Here is a 13,887-nt window from a genome sequence, read left to right as displayed (position 1 = left end):
ATTAAAGTGAAAGAGCTGCGGAGTGCCTACCGCAAAGCCCACGAGGGAAACGGCTGCTCGGGTGCTCCCCCCGCGACCTGCCGATTCTACAAAGAGCTGGACGCGATCCTTGGGGGTGACCCCACCTCCACTCCAAGCACCACTATGGACACTTCAGAGCGGGAGGAGGAGGAGGAGGAGGAAAGTGGGAGTGAGGGTGCTGGGGTGGGGGGAGACACCCTGGAATCCCTGGAAGCATGCAGCCAGGAGCTCATCTCGAGCCAGGAGGAAGGCAGCCAGTCGCAGTGGCTGGTACTCGGTGGAGGACAAACAGAAGAGCAGGTTCCCGGTAAGCAGCTTTTTTTCGGGAAGGAATTTTTTCAGTGCGGGCTCTTTGGGAGAGGAGGGTTAGGGCTGCATGCATGCCTAGATGCGGAATAGCGCATTGATGTGGTCTATCACATTGTGGTAATCGGCCTCGGTAATCTCTTTGAAAGTCTCATCCAGAATGTGGGCAATGCACTTGCGCAGGTTTCTTGGGAGAGCCACCGTGGTCCTGGTCCCAGTCAGGCTAATGTGTCCGCACCCCTGTGCCGCGAGGGGCAGGGGGACCATTGCTGCACACAGGCAAGCTGCATATGGGCCAGGGCGGAAGCCGCATTGCAGCAGAAGACCCTCCCTTGCTTCCCAGGTCACCCTCAGCAGCGAGATATCGTCCAGAATGAACTCCTGTGGAAAATGTTGGGACAGTGTTCAGTGTAGGTGCCCCCTGTAACTGTTGGCTCTCCCCAAGGCACAGAAACCCAGAGGACAGTGCAACCCTGAAACAATCAGTCCCCCTTACTCACCATTTTGGGGCTTCTATGGGTTATGTGCGCTCTTTTTGGGATGGGAAAATTATGCTATTGTGTAGACTGTGTGTGCTCTCCTTAAGTGCGGGGAATCATTACTCTGTCTGATATAAACAATGCTGCCTCTGTTAAGTGTTGCATTTTGCCTTTACAAATGAAAACTTGAGATCTCAGCCGTCCGTGTTATCACTGGCTGAGAGACTGCAAAGAATCAGGAAGAGGCCGTGAAAAAGCAAAGAAGACATGCTGCAAGAAGTGATGAAGCAATCTCTTAAAGAGAATCAAAAAGCGCAGGAGTGGAGGGAGAGCAAAGGCAGGATCCGCCAGGAAAAGGCAGCGCACCAGTGGCAAAGCACGGAGCACCGGCAGCAAAACACGGATCGGCTGATAAGCATCATGGAGTGCCAAGCGGACTCTATCTAGGCGCTCGTAGCCATGCAGGCGAAGCACTACCGCACCCGCCTCCCATCCCCGCAGCCCTTGTCCCAAAACTCTTTCCCTTGTGCCCCCATGTCACCTCCAACCCACTTTCCCCAACATCTGGGTTCTTACCACCACCAGCTGCCTCCAACACCTGTATCTTCACCACCCAGCCCTGAAAACTACGACCCTTACCCTCTGCACTCAACTCCATCAGCATGCAGTATAGCCATCCTGAAGTGCAGCATTCATTGCACAGCACTCCAGACAGGACATACGCAAATCTGCGATTGTACCGTTCCCCACCCCACCCCCCTGCCCTTTCTGATTCCCAAGCGGTTGTGTCTCTTTTCAATAAATGGATTTTCTTTTCAATAAATGGATTTTTTGTCTTTGAAAACATTCTTTATTATTGCATAAAGTAAAAGATACCTTAGCCCAGGAAAGAAACATGCACTGCAAGTCAGCTTAGCGAACACAGATCCCTACTAACCACTGCACTTCATTCCCGTGTAGGGCACCAGACATTACAACTGGTTTTCAGCCTCAAATTGCTCCCTCAAGGCATCCCTAATCCTTGCAGCCCCGCGCTGGGCCCCTCTAATAGCCCTGCTCTCTGGCTGTGCAAATTCAGCCTCCAGGTGTTGAACCTCAGAGGTCCATGCCTGAGTGAATCTTTCACCTTTCCCTTCACAAATATTATGGAGGGTACAGCATGTGGATTTAACCGCGGGGATGCTGTGTTCGGCCAAGTCCAGCTTCCCATACAGAGATCGCCAGCGGCCCTTTAAACGGCCAAAAGCACACTCAACAGTCATTTGGCACCGGCTCAGCCTGTAGTTGAACCGTTCCATGCTGTTGTCAAGGCTCCCTGTGTAGGGTTTCATGAGCCACAGCATTAATGGGTAAGCGGGGTCTCCAAGGATCACAATGGGCATTTCGACTTCCCCTACTGTGATCTTCCGCTCTGGGGAAAAAAGTTCCGGCCTGCAGCTTCCTGAACACAGCAGTGTTCCGAAAGATGTGTGCGTCATGTACCTTTCCGGACCAGCCTGCGTTAATGTCAATGAAATGCCCACGGTGATCCACAAGCGCCTGGAGAACCATAGAGAAATACCCCTTCCGATTAATGTACTTGGATGCTAGGTGGGGTGGTGCCAGAATAGGAATATGCGTCCCATCTATCGCCCCTCCACAATTAGGGAAACCCATTTTTGCAAAGCCATCCATAATGTCCTGCACATTACCCAGAGTCACAGTTCTTCTGAGCAGGATGCGATTAATGGCCTTGCAAACGTGCATCAACACGATTCCAATGATCGACTTTTCCACTCCAAACTGGTTCGCAACCGATCAGTAGCTGTCTGGAGTTGCCAGCTTCCAGATTGCAATAGCCACCCGCTTCTCCACCAGCGGGGCAGCTCTCAATCTCGTGTCCTTGCGCGCAGGGTGGGGGCGAGCTCCTCACACAGTCCCATGAAAGTGGCTTTTCTCATCCGAAAGTTCTGCAGCCACTGCTCATCATCCCAGACTTGCATGACGATGTGATCCCACCACTCAGTGCTTGTTTCCCGAGACCAAAAGCGGAGGTCCACGGTGCTGAGCATGACCATGAATGCCACAAGCAAGTTCATGTTGTACGTGTTACGCGACTCGATATCATCGTTGGACTCCTCACTGTCACTTTGGATCTTAAGGAATAGCTTGACTGCCAAATGTGACGTGCTGGCGAGACTCGTCAGCATACTCCTCAGCAGTTCAGGCTCCATTTCCCGCAGACCGAAACGGAACATAGATCGCGCTGCACAGAAACTGTTGAAAGATGGCATTGAAAGATGGCGCCAAATGTGGACGGAAACACCGGGATTGCTGGGATGTGAAGTGATGCATCACGGGGCATTGGAACAGGACCCAGAATGCCCCACACCCACGCCCCCTTCCCACAATCCATGGCGCCAGAATGGGAAGAGGTGCTCTGTGGGATAGCTGCCCATAATGCACCGCTCCCAATGCTGCCGCAAGTGCCGCAAATGTGGCTACGACAGTGCGCTGTCAGCTGTCAGTATGGACAGACTGCAGCGCTTTCCCTACTCAGCTGTACGAAGGCAGGTTTAACTCGCAGCACTGTACATCTGCAAGTGTAGTCATGGCCTTTATTTGTGCTTAACTTTGCTTATTTAGACCCAGAAAACTGGGAGTCTTAGACAACACACAGCAGAACATTGCACCAATGTTGTACAAGTTCTGAAGATGCCGAATTCTTCATTTGATAACTGCTTTTGTTTTCCCCTTAGCGGAAAGCAGTAAGAAAGGTGCAGAAAAACTTCTGGTCAACTTAAATGTACATTTACAAGCAGTAATCCAGAATGCTTTTGTTTCCCTCTCTCTCTCATGTTGTTAGGATGATATGGGTCTTAAAATAACACTAACTAAAGGTTCATTATATCACAGTCTAAGGAGGTGACCTTGCCAAGACTTACACATGTGCTAACCCTTATGCATATGAATTATTACTTCAATGAGATAGTTCACATGCATTAAGTGATGCATGGATGCAAGTCTTTGCAGCACGGAGGCCAAAAATCAAATTTCATTACAGCTGTGACTAAAATATACATAGCATGTCATATTTTTACAACCGAGACATCCAGACTTAAGGGATCTCATGTTTTGCTTGTATTCTATCCCGCTCCTCGTGGGACATCTTGCCCTACGCTCACAGTAAACGTGAGCAACTAAAATTGCCTGTTTCTGCAAGGGAAGGAAGTGGAATTAAGAGAATCAACAAAAAAGCTACACTCTCTAAATGCTGCTTGCTACCACTGATGACTTTGCCAAGGAAACTTCTACTCTGGTGAGTTAGTGTAGCAAACATAATGCAAGAAATCCTGGCCCTACTGAAGTCCATGGCAAACCTCCACCAATGTCTTTCTGGTAGTAAACCTACATTAAATCCATTTGGCAGTTTACTGACCCACTTTTGAAAAAGCAAAACCACTTTAGACATCTACTGATCATGAGCTTTCAGTTGATGGCATGACATGCAGAATGGTTCAGCAGGAAAATAGGTTTCCGATGGGCAACAGATGTGTGAAGAGTTGAATAAAAGGATATACCATTTTGTAGATACTTAATTTGAGTTGGATATTTTTATTTTGATATTTAATGTCAGACTATAATTATATACTACACCTCTACCCCGATATAACACTGTCCCCAGGAGCCAAAAAATCTTAACGTGTTATAGGTGAAACCGCGTTATATCGAACTTGCTTTGATCCGCTGGACTGTGCAGCCCCCTCCCCCCCACCCCCCCGCGAGCACTGCTTTACGAATTCGTGTTATATCGGGTTGCGTTATATCAGGGTAGAGGTGTATTTTAAAAATTAAAGTTTATATAATGTTCAGAAATATATACCCCATAGATGACTTTTAAATCTAATTCTCACATAAATGCTCCAAACTTTCTTTCATGCTGCCCCATATGGACGGAACATCCTTCCTGAATTTATTTGTAAGGCCTCCGACTCTGTATTTAAGCTCCTCAAGGAGACCCATTTTTGCCATTTTGACATCTGATTTATACTGAGATCCCTAAACAAATTAACCTTTCCACACTTCCCCTCCATGTTCCCCAAGAATAGACCAAGTATCACCTCATCCATTCTGTTTGCTGGTTGTGCCCCTTCCCCTAGTTTATAATCTGTTTGCCTGCCTTTAGATGGTGAGCGTGTTGGGACAGAAACCATGCCTTTTCTGTCTGGAGGCCACCCAGCACATTATGGGTGCTAATACACAAAACCCTACACACTAAGGATTTTATTTTCCCTCCATCTCCCTTTCACTATAGAACCTAGCTCTCTCAAGTTATATTCTGAGATAATAGTATATCACATTAAATGTACTTCAAACAGCTGCTCTCCAAACAGGGCAACCACTTTTAAGGACAATTCTTATATACACAACAAATAAGAATATTGCCAACAACACGCTTAAAATGTCTCATCACAGTTAACCATATCTGTAGTAATATTCTCAATGACAGAATTTATAAATTTAGTGCAAAGTAATTTCTTCTTCCTAAGACCTAAATGAAGTTTATATATTCTTTTCAAATAACACTAAAAGCAAAGCTACACAATGCTTTGCAAGTTAAACAAAAGTTTTGAACTATTCAGGAAGACAATAAAAAGGCTTTTTATAATACCACCATGAATCACTATTTGAAAACAAGCCAATAACTAATTTGGAGCAGACTAATATTATTTCAAGATCCTTCATAAGTCAGAAGACATTTGTCTTATTTCCTTTCTTTATAATTACAGTGAAATTAACAGATCTGTTCTGGGAGGTAAATGATTACTGGAGTAGTTTTCAGCAGCTTTTTTGGCACAAAGTTACTTCCTTACAAAATGTTATTTATATAAATATACATATTAAAAAACTAAGCTGTTATTATACTTCCCAGTTTAATGTAGTAATGTAAGGTCATGGTCCCATCTTGTAGGTCTCTGATGGACAGGAAATGAACAGGACCTAATAAAACACGATATACGTATGTGCAAAAAAAAAAAAATCTATCAAATGACACCAGAGAGGACAAAACGGATGTTTTGCACTATTTTGTTACAAGCCAAACTAACTCAAATGAAGCATGTACAAGTTTGACTCTGGAATCAGGAGGCTACAGATTTTCCATGTACTGTATTAGCACTTCAGCTGGTACATGCTTCAGTCTTTCTTCCTGTGCAGATGCAAGGACTTGTGAATGTAAGTTGCCAAAGGGGTCCACTTCTACTTATTGCACAGCCCTGCAGGTGTGGTAAACTTTGATCCACGTCTTTTTGAAGATAGGCAACAATCTATTAGAATTACTTCCAAAGTGCTAAATTGTCTAGACACATTATGGGGATGGGAAACATTACCTTTCTGTATCATTAAATCTTCTTTTAAAACACTGTGGCTTTACTTCAACAATTTTGTCCCCAGTTTAACAAAGTGCTCTGCTTAATAAGAATGGACTTAAGCATGTGCTTTAATGTTTTGCCAAATCAGGGCCTTTAAGGCCACACTCTGACCTAAATACACGAGCATAGCTCCCATTGAAGTCTATCGTATTTACATGCGAGTAATTTGAGGGTAAAATGTCACCTTATGAACTTTATAGTCCTATGTATGTATCTACTCATGAGACTGGGCACTGAAGGCAAACTCATACCAGTCTGCCCAGGAAACCATCTTGCACTCAAAATTACTCACATGAGCAATATTAGCTACAATGCAAATGTAACCCACCCTTTGGGCTGGATCCAGAGGACGATAGTCAATTACAGACCAACTACAGAGCCTAGATTTTTATCTCAAGCTGTTGAAACTTGTGCTTTTTAAGCACAGAAGTTCTCTGGTTCAATCCCTGTCAGTCAAAGTGGTGGTTATGAATATTTGCATGAACATTTACATATAAATTCACATCCATTTAATGAAAATAAATCTTTGAAAGCCATTTTGGATTCTCCACAATATAAAATGAGTTTGAGATATAGTCATGTAACCATTAATATGTAAATGTGCATGCAGACAAGTTGTACAGGAAGTCAATAATTCAGTGGACAGTTAACCTAACTAAATTGCATTTCTACTTAGGATTTTCCACAGTCATATCACAGAGCTATTCCGATATTAGAATTTTTAGAGCCACAATTACATTAATTTTTTTTTAAAATAGCAGCATATAACAATACATATTCAACAGCAGTACTAAAACATTAAAGTGACTTAATATACCCATTATTTTATTTAAAAAAAAAAAAGGCTTCTCTAATCCATTGCTGACTTTGCCTATTAAATTCACTCATCTTGTTCAGATATCATCTACTTTATTTCCTGAGAAGAAATTCATTATTTGAATCTGGTTTACTTATTAAGAAGCAAGTGAGAAAAAATTCAGGACTTGGTGAAAATTTCAGTGGTTCAGTATTTTATTTATGGAAAAGAATAAAAGCAGTGCTAGATTACTGGATAAATTAAAGAAAATGGGATTAATGTAATCAGTGTTTGTCAACATAAAAAAAGTTATAAGAAGAATAAAAAGTCAGCATAAAACCATCCGTCAATGGAATCAACTAGATACACAATGAACTTTTAAATTATAACATAAAAATTCTGCAGAAGTATTTTCCTAGGGGATATGACAGTGAATACTGGAAATGTGAGAAAAAAAAATAATTTGATCATTGTTTCTAATGATCCTTTTCTCAACATTCATGAAATCTTTGCAGTTTTCTTAAAAGGCAAACACAAGCCTGCAGACTCCAATTACACATAACTCAAATTAGATTCCATGGTGTAGTCACCAAAATTTTGTTTTCTAGTCTACAAAATTCCATAATGCCGCTAAGAGTTGGCATTCACTAAATCACTATTCTGTGGTCTGCTAGTTAGTATATGGGACTGGGAGTAGGGAAAACCAGGTTCTGTTCACAGCTCTGCTACTGATTTGCTATGTAAAATTGGGAAATTAATTCAGGACAGATCATGATATCCTTACTCACAGTGAATAGTACCTTATACTAGGAGTAGTCTCACTGGAGTCAATAGAAATACTTGAGAAGGTACTGAACATGAGTAGAGGTTTCACAATCTAGCCCTCAGTCTCGGATCTCCAAAGGTATTTAGGCTCCTAGCTTCCACTGAAATCATTGGAAGTTCGCAGCCTAAACACTGTTCAGGATCTGGGTCTTAGTGCCTCAAGTTTACTTATCTTAATGTTTACAGGTAGGTAATTACCTAAACAGGTGTGCTGTAAGATGTAAAGTGTTTGTAAAGAGCTTTGAGGTCCTACAGTAAAAGACACTACAGATTTTTATTATTGTCCCTCGAACTTTTCCAGTTTGCGATCCTTTTATAGTTCTGCTAATAACTACCATTTTCCCAGGGCAAAAATAGGTCTTAAAATTGTTTGCATATTTTTCATTTTTCTTTAATCATAGATGCCTGAGACAGAGAATTGCTTGTATGATAGCTGTGAGGAAGGCAGACAAACTGTGCAATAAAACAGGCACCACAGTGGAAAAACTATGCTGCAGATTAAAAGGATTCTATATTTTTAGATTTTCCAAGGTTTTCACACTGAAGTAAGCAGTTCTTCAGTCTGGTTCTATGAGGAACAATCAACAGTTTCTTCCTTTAGACGATACAAGGATGAAAAGAGTGAGCATTCATAGTATAAGCGACCAGATAGCTATGTCTCAAATTAATGTCAAATCTTTTGTCATCTCACTTAATTGTTGTAATGAGCAACTTATTAGAATTCCCATATAATGCCTACAATTTGTTAACACACATTGCACCTCCAAATTAGAAACAAAATAAAGTTCAGTTTCCAGTATAATTCATATTTGTAAATACTCAGTTAAGTAAATCATGTCATGCATGCTCTCAAAAAAATGTTTCAACCGCTCAAAATATAGTACATGCTTTTATATAACGGTACAGTCACCTCCTCGCATTTACACAAGAGCAATGGCGATACTATTTTCAAAACTAGTTTTATTTCTGTAGAGTATGTTTAAATACATTCTATAATGTCAATGAATGATTACTAAGATTCCAGTAAACCCAGGATTTCTACATGTAAAATCATGTATATTGCTCCACTAGTGCAACTGGACAACTTGTAGAATGAACATCAATGCAATATTGATAAAGATTTTTTTATTTAGCCAGGGTGGTGGGTAGTAATCTCATATTGCTGTTATTGTTGTAACAAAATTAATGTCAATTACACTCAGGAGGCTCACACTTTAAGCTACACCTTAAATCTGGGTTGCCATAACAATGTCGTACAATGTGTGAAAAATCCACATCCCTGACCAATTTAGCTATGCCAACCTAACATCAGTGTAGACGCAACTAGGTTGACAGAAGAATGCTTCCCTCAAACTAGCAACCATTGATCGGGGAGATGGAGTTCCTATACTGACGGAAAAACCCTTCCATCCACATAGGCTGCATTCTACACTATGGGATTATGGTGGCACAACTACAGTGCTGTAGCTATGCTGGTACAATCTCTGTAGTGTAGAAATGGTCATGCTGTTTTCTCTCACATACACACTTTTATTCCCCCTTCTCTGTTCAAGAACATTTGCTTCACTGAGAAATGTGTGTGTCAACTATTAAATTACTTGCTCCTAGATGAAGGCGGAATTATGAAATGCTGTCACAGAGGAGGAAGGACAGATTGTAGGAAGGGGCTAGATATAGAGAATTGTGGTTATTTACAAGCTGCTTTTTGAAGCCCATCTTCTTCATCCCTCACATAGAAAAAAGCCTCAGAATACTAGGAATATACCCACCCCCTACTTACAGCTTCTCCATGAGAATACTGAAAAGCAGAGAGACAGCCTTGTTGAGTCTAGTTTCTCCCTCCATCCCCAAAATGTCTAGTGTTGTCTTGTTTTGAAACTGAACCTTGTTACTAGCCTACTATAAAATGTCTGGAGAATGAAAACAGACAATATATTTGGGAAAAAAAAAATCCCACCACATTTCTTTTTAAGCTGCCGTGTTTTCTTGCTCTGCGTGTACTTTTTAAGGCTTTCACAAACAAGCTTTATGTAATTTATGCAAATTTTAAAAGTTGTCCCAATCACAAAACCAGTCCATCCTATTAAAGGGGAGCACAGTTGATGCTATTTTTCCAGCCAATTTAGTAAACAAGGAAGAACTTGTTATGTTCTTTGCCACTCCTCTTATATTATCTGTTAATTTCTCTCTTCTGAAGACTACAGTTCAAAGGCCTAGCAGATCACTAGTTAAGTACTAACTATTATGTTGTTCACGGAAAGGTGAGGGATCCAGGGCATGGGAAATTCATTTTCAAACACACTTGGTCTCTGCCACTTACAAGCACCAGGTTCTAAAGGTCAAAAGACTGTAAGACTCTGGTACTCTCGAGCACACAGACCAAAGCAGGAATTTTAGAAGTTCTTTTTGCTATTGCATAGACACTTAGCTCAAAGCAATCTGAAGTCTAGACAGATAGCAGTGCTTAATTAGTATGATTAAAAAGCTTGAAAAAGTCATTAGATTGCTTAATGAATAAGTTGTTTAAGACCATTTAGTTTTGACCTGCACAGACTATTTTAATTTTGTCAAGCATTTAATTATGAACTGCCTTTTTTTTTTTTTTTTTTTTTTGCACTATGGTCTCTGCATGTTATCCCACTGCCTGAAGCTCTGTGCAAGTGTCTAATGAAAAATACAGAATATTGTTTTCATAAGCAACTTATGTACAATAGTCATCATCATCATGGGATCTAAGAATACTTATTAATTAAGCCTGAACAAGTCTATTAAATTAAGGCTGAGTATGACTAATTTATATAAAAGGGAAGTCAGACTGAAGACTAAAAACCGAGGCTGACAAACTGACACTTGAAGATCAGTCAGTTTGGGGGAAGAAAATTTCAGTCAGAGAGACAGTTCTTTCCCTTCACTTGCACAAGAGGACAGAACCTAGATTTGGCAAACCTGGCTGATGTCACAAAAGGGATGTATCAGTTTGCTTCACTATCCCTTCCTTTCCCTGGCCCATGGAAGTCTCCATTATAGGTATCCCATGGAGCAATGTGTTTCCCGGGTAGGGAAAGGAGCTAGCTAAATTGGGGCCCCTGCTCTCCCTAGCATTGTACTTCCAGCCGCCATGGGAACTCAGAGTAAAATAATTCCACAAGAGTGTGTGAAGCAAACCTTCGCCCCCCTCTCCCCACATGAGAATAAAGAGATGGATGGGATTGGGAATGCTTTATTGTTACCATGTAGATTACTACCACACAGCAATTACTGGCACATACTGTGGAATTTTAGTGCGTTTATGGGTGGACATCAATCCACTAGGTACTAACTAGAAGCAAAGTAACTGAACAACAGAAACTGCCATTTAGCAGTTTGAATGTTGATAAAACAGATCAGAACCAACCCCGCAGGGGTGATCTGAATAAGTGATTACTTTTGGAAACGTGTATTATTTTAGTTTTCTAACAAGGTTTATTGAGCTAAGTCTCTGTCTTACAGATGTTTATTATGGTTTATGCACATACACTGTACACAAAAAGTTATTTATACCTCAACATAAAAATTAAAACAAAGGAGCCTTGAAATTTAACCTTTAAATGTGTGAAATACATTGTAAACTAAATATGTTTATATTGAAAAGTGTTTGGCAGTATGCAAAATCTTTTATTTTTAAACGAGATTCAGTATAGAAGTATTTTTAGAACAGTTTTTAAATATTGCTGAAGTGAGAAATAACCTCCTAAAATGTTCAAGTCAGTAATTTCTTCTTAAATATAATGTATAGCAGCTCTGCAAGCACTTGAGGAATGTACTAGATAACCAATATCCTTTTCCTGGAATTGAGGAGGGAGCTGTTTCATAAAGTCATGTTATTACGACTTGGTATTTGGCAAACCTTTCCACTCTTTTTAAAAAGGCTTTTTAAAAACAAGAGCTTTTTATTTCTTTCTGGTTCTCAGTTGTCTGCCAAGTAACTAGCAGCAAACTGTAAAATGGATAGGAGGCAGCTAAAAAAAATTCCATCCCCAGTTCACAACTTTTCAGCCACTCATTTTTATAAAACACTTTTTTTTTTAAAGGAACTCATTAAATGGACAACTGTATTAAAGCATTTGGAAAATGCAGTTTAGACAAGTGTGTGACACCAAACTCTGAGATATAGCAGACCCTAGAATCCCAGAACTCAAGATATAAATTAGTGACCTCACAATAGTTTTTTTAAAAGTGGTCTTAAATCGACTGAACGTTACCTTTGCAACAGAAGATGAATGATAGGTCTGAAAACATGAGCGCTTTGTTAGCACTTTATGTATCTATGTAAAGTAGTGTATTTTAGTCTTACTTAAAATGTGAACAGTTTTGCCACTGATGTGCTACGTCTGCACTGTTGCTGAATTCTGTAGTTTTATCTCCTCTCATAAAATGATGTTCTTATTTAAGTTTCAGCTCCTGGAATCATGTGATAAGATGAGAAGCTCAGCTTTAATTTAAAAAGTAAATTTTTAGCACTCATGGTTGCTGAGAAAAAGATTTAAAGCTAAAGGCTAAAAAAACCAAGGAAAATAAAGCCAAATTTATTATTTTTAGAAGTATCAATTTTAAGTCAATATAAAGATTTATTTTGTGGTTTGACTCATTTTTGAATGCTTCATGTTGACAACACTGTAGCGTGACTTTAGAGCAGTGGTGGGCAACCTGCGGCCCACTAGGGTAATCTGCTGGCGGGCCGCGAGACAGTGTTTTACACTGACCATACACAGGCATGGCCGCCCGCAGCTCCCAGTGACCACAGTTTGCCATTCCCTGCCAATGGGAGTTGTGGGAAGCGGCGCCGGCCGCAGGGACGTGCTGGCCGCTGCTTCCCACAGCTCCCATTTGCCGGGAATGATGAACCGCAGCCACTGGGAGCAGTGGGGGACTGTGCCCACGGACAGTCAATGTAAACATTGTCTCGCGGCCCGCCAGCGGATTACCCTGACGGGCCCCAGGTTGCCCACCACTGCCTTAGAGAAACCACCACCTACTTGTATCAGTTTCCCAATCTGTAAAATGGGGATACCACCTTCTTTCTTTGCAGGGAGTTGTAAGGCTCAATTGTTTGTATAGTATTTTGTATATGTGAAACACCGTGAATTAGTATTGTACTTTTATCAAGAATCGTTAATTAGTTTCCGTAACATTCTGATATTTGTGTCACCTCCCACAGAACATTTTACTTGTTTATCAGCTGCAGTCAATAGTTTCTGCAACTTCACCTCAAAACGTAAGTGATTTGGGAAGATATTGAGCCTCTCTCTACTTTGGAGATGTGCGAAGAACATTGGTGTTCCATTTGTGGACCCAATCCTATAGGTGTGTAAGTGCTGTATTAACAGGAGATTAAGTGGAATGGTTCACTTGCCTCCAGTAGGACCTCCTCCCCTTTGCCTCTATTCAGTCTGTATATGAATATATAGGTTTAAGTTCTCTAGGCTGAATCACACAAAAGACATTATTCTAAAAGACTCAACATCAAGGTATCAAGGACAACATTCAGTATTTTGACTATAACTGTCTATTTTTAAAAAAGGCACATGAATCTGAGAAAAAACAGTGCAACTCTGCTTGAAAAGAAACTGCATACAGCGGGGTTATCATGCTTTCCATAGTTCAGACTACATTTTAAGAAATGTAATCTTTGCAGTTACCATCACTTTCCATTTATCCTGCTTATCAGCCCTATGTGAATAACTGAAATGGGAAAGTATCAAGAAAGCATTAAAAGTATTTTTAATTTTCTTTAATGCAGTGTTTTGTTCCATTTGAAAAATTAATCACATTGTCTTTTGTTCTTCCTCTCTCCCCCTATATGCTGGGCTGCATAGTCTCCATCTTCCCTTGCAGCTCCAGTCCCACCAGTGCCTCTGGTTGCGAAGGTGGGTCATAATACTTCTCCTCCTTTTGGAGGACAGGAGACTCTAATAACGGTTTTGCTGATTCCTCTCACCTTGTCTCCAATTGCTTCTTTGTGGTGAGTACCTTGGTTGGCTATAGAAGCAGCTGAAAACAAAGGTACAGA

General features: G+C 41.0%; 1 protein-coding gene across 6 annotated transcripts in view; it reads right to left on the bottom strand.

Annotated features, from left to right (window-relative positions):
• LOC135972195 (protein dispatched homolog 1-like) overlaps positions 1-13,875 on the bottom strand; it is a 34,982-nt gene extending 21,107 nt beyond the window's left edge. For 2 of the 6 annotated variants that reach the window (XR_010596467.1, XM_065579689.1), the window contains exon 1: positions 13,816-13,875. The gene's annotated coding sequence lies outside the window, so the exon portion shown is untranslated. The remainder of the gene's footprint in view (positions 1-13,815) is intronic. The other 4 variants (XR_010596468.1, XM_065579690.1, XR_010596472.1 and 1 more) reach the window with 3 other exon arrangements.
• Between the last annotated feature and the right edge of the window lie 12 nt (positions 13,876-13,887).

The sequence above is a fragment of the Chrysemys picta genome, unplaced genomic scaffold (assembly GCF_011386835.1).
Source record: "Chrysemys picta bellii isolate R12L10 unplaced genomic scaffold, ASM1138683v2 scaf680, whole genome shotgun sequence".
NCBI lineage: Eukaryota > Metazoa > Chordata > Testudines > Emydidae > Chrysemys > Chrysemys picta.
The sequence above is the reverse complement of the archived record's forward strand: the minus strand, read 5'-3'. Positions and strand labels throughout refer to the sequence as shown.